Genomic DNA, 3,347 nt, shown 5'->3' on the forward strand with positions numbered 1-3,347 from the left:
CCCCCCCCGAACTCCTGCAACCGAACCCTAGGGAATGCCCTAGAGTATCGGCACCAAACAGATTCACAGCGCCGAAACGTTTGCTCCCCAAGCCGCCTTCTGAGTTCAAACTTTATCTGTTATTCCGCTCCAAGAAGTGCGTACCGCGGTGCTGCGTGTCTGGGCGGGGCGTGGTGGGGTGAGAAGAGGCGAGACGCAGCTGCCGCCGGGCTCCGTGAGAACAGATTGACTACCTCGGTTCGAACCGCCCCCTCCCCTTCCTCCTCTTCACTCTGCTCCGATCCAACAAACCACTGACCTCGATCCCTCTAAGCACATGCGCACATCATGCCCTACTTACATCCTGTTTTCACCCTGCTTCTTCCTTTTAATTTTATTCTAAAGAAATAAATAAAAATAAAATGTGTCCTCTCTTTTTTCCAGAAGGAAGCTGGTCTGGCAGCGCGTCAGTAGCATCTGATGACTCGGGGCGACAAAGCTACACCGGCAGCACGAGTGAGTTGTTGTCTGACGCAGTGTGTGTGTGTGTGTGTGTGTGTGTGTGTGTGTGTGTGTGTGTGTATGCGCGCGCGCGTGCGTGCGTGTGTACTTGTGTCTGGCGACCTCGCCTCGGACTGAGCCGTCTGAGATGACTTTGGCGCATGTCGCCGTCGTCTCCTCCCGCCAACCCCCACCCCCCATCAACTCTCCCAAGCTCCCACTCCCAAACTGGCCCCCTCTCTCCCTGCCCAAAGTCCACAACAAAGTACCTCTTATCTTTACGACTTCTGCGCACAGCCCCTTCCCCCCTTAAAACGAAAATGAGAGCGAAATGCCTGTCTAATTCAACGGTCGCTCGGGCTCGGGGCCCGGGGCCGGGCACTCCACGGCTAGGCTTGTGTGGGCTTGTGGGTGTCACCGTGTCACCCGGCAGGACGGCGCCTTGGCGACGACCGCGCCGGTGCTGGGGGAGGGAGGAGCGGGGGCGACCTGGTGGCCGGCGGGCACCATCAGCTCGTCACTTTGCCGCGAGCCTGTGGAGGCCGTAGATCCCCCGGTGCCGTTCGATCCGAACCTGGACCGCTTCCAGACGCCTCGCGCCTGGAGCTCCTTGCCGGGCCCCACCGGCCCCGCGGCCCGCCCCTAGCCCCTAGCCCGGCGTCACCAAGTTGGGTCCACTTTGGCCGCGCTGCCGCTGCAGGCCCGCTCGCCGACGGGACAAGCTGTTTGCGCTCATTCCGCAGAAAGCACCGACGGCGACTCTTTCTTTTCTTTTGGGATTTGGCAGCCTTGGCAGCTAGCACGGGTACGGCGCTCCTGACTCGGCTGCACCACTGCACCGCACTGCGCTGCACTGCGCCGCGCCCGCCCGGCAGCGGCCCTGCAGGCACTGACATTATACACGCTGAAAGGCCATTGCACTGGTCCCCGGCGTCGGCGGGGAGAGGAAGGGACCTCGCGAGGGACAACAAGGGGATAGGTGGTGGGGGGGAGAGAAAGGTTAGCCAGAGGGTGGTGATAACATGATTTTTGGACAGAGCAGCCGAAGCGACCATTAAACCCCACAGATTAAGGAGCAGTTGAGAGGGTTGTTGAACAGAGCTAACGCTGAAACCCGAGGCTCCGTACTCTGCATTAGACCAGACGTGGGTCGGGTACGAGTCGGGAGAGGGCATTTGGAGTTGCTCCCCTGAGGTACGGTACGGGCCGGAAAGTCGCTGGTGTTGCTGTATGAAGGGGGAGCGGAGCGTTGCCGCAGACCGGGAGAGGGTGACGGGGGAGAGGAGTGAGAGAGAGAGAGAGGGGGAGGCAGGCCGGCCCGCGGCCCGCCGGCCCCGCGGACAGCGCCGCGGCTCGCCAGACTCACAAGTCGGACTGCCCCCGGCCGGCCGGGCCCCGCCAAAGCGCCACGCCGCCACGACGGGAAGCAGCTCGCGGGCCGACGCGACGCGCACGCCCACCGCTAAATCGAGACGCCGACAGTCGGCCGCCGACGGGCGTTTGCGCGGCGTCTGATCGTTGTGCGTGTGTGTTTCGTGCGCGGAGAGGGCCTCGTGCGCGTGCTCGAGGACGCCGGGCGCGCGCGCGTGTGCTGCTGGACCGGCAAGTGTCTCGCGCGGGCGGACCGCGGGCCCGGGGCGCCGACCGCCCGACGCACACAACAAGGTGCCCGACGACGCGCGGCACGATGCGCGGCCGGGGAGAGGGTGTTGTGCACGGCGACGAGTGCTCCGCGGCGACCAAGTGCTTGACGAGCTTGACGGCGTTGACGGCCAGTTTACGGCCGAGCAGAGCCGATTCCTGCGGCCGAGGCCCGTCGGCAGTCAAGCCCGTAGCGGAGGGGGCGAGGCGGGGAGCGGGGACCGGCGCGCTCGCACAGTTAGTTGTGATCTTCGACGCGTCCCGGACGTGTTGACGTGCCGGTATCTGAGAGGAAGGAACATAACCGGCTCCGCTATTTTTACTCGGAATGGGGAGGACCTTTATGAAACACGCGTGCCGGGCGGGGAGTGGTCGCGGTGGGGAGCGGGCTCGGGAGCGGGCTCGAGCGGGTCGACGATGGCCACGGAGCCGCGCGCCTCCGCGCACTGCACCGCGCTGTGGTGGACGAGCACGGGCCGTCCAAGGCTAAATTTGAATGTCTGTAAACATCGAGGATCGCGCGGTCGGCCTCAAGTCAGTAACGAGAGGGCAACGCAGATCTGAACGTTCACTTTGGAGTGAAAATGCGTCGGGTGAATATCGCGCGACAAGCTCGGCCATTGTTTCTGCAGTCCCTTCCCTTTTCGGCGCGGTTGTCTTTGTACTGTGGTTCCTCTCTCCGAGGATGAGTGGTCTTGCGCTACGGACGCGCGTATCCCGAAGGTTCATCACAGCAGAAGAAACGCTCTCCGCGACCCCGCCGCCCACGACACCTGCTTGATGAATGGCTGGGCGACACCTCCCACCCGGGCCGGGTCGGGCCGGGGCGCGTCCGGAGTGCATCCCGCTCGACTTCTCGTTCTCGCGCTTTGCTCCCGGGGAGGTCGAACGCGCAGAAGAAAAAACACACGAGAGGCTGAGGTGGGGGCGGCTCGGGGCCAGGCGGGGCCAGGCGGGGCCTGCGACACACCCCCAGACAAAACACAATCTGTCCGACACAAAGCCATGCCCCCCTCCCCCCGCCCGCGGCGCCGCAACGTCCTCGCTGTGACGCGTCCTCGACGAGTATGGGGTTCAGTCTGTTAGCGAAGAAAATTCCTGAAAAAGGTCTACTACGGACGGGGCTTCTGTGCAAACTCGGTAGCTCGGCGCGAGAAGTGCGTAAACATTGCGGGCGAGGGGGGGGGGTGAAGGGGGCAGGGCGTGCAGTGCTGCGGCGCAGCTGG

The sequence above is a fragment of the Frankliniella occidentalis genome, unplaced genomic scaffold (genome assembly GCF_000697945.3).
Source record: "Frankliniella occidentalis isolate FOCC.00 unplaced genomic scaffold, Focc_3.1 Scaffold428, whole genome shotgun sequence".
In the NCBI taxonomy this organism is placed as follows: Eukaryota; Metazoa; Arthropoda; class Insecta; order Thysanoptera; family Thripidae; genus Frankliniella; species Frankliniella occidentalis.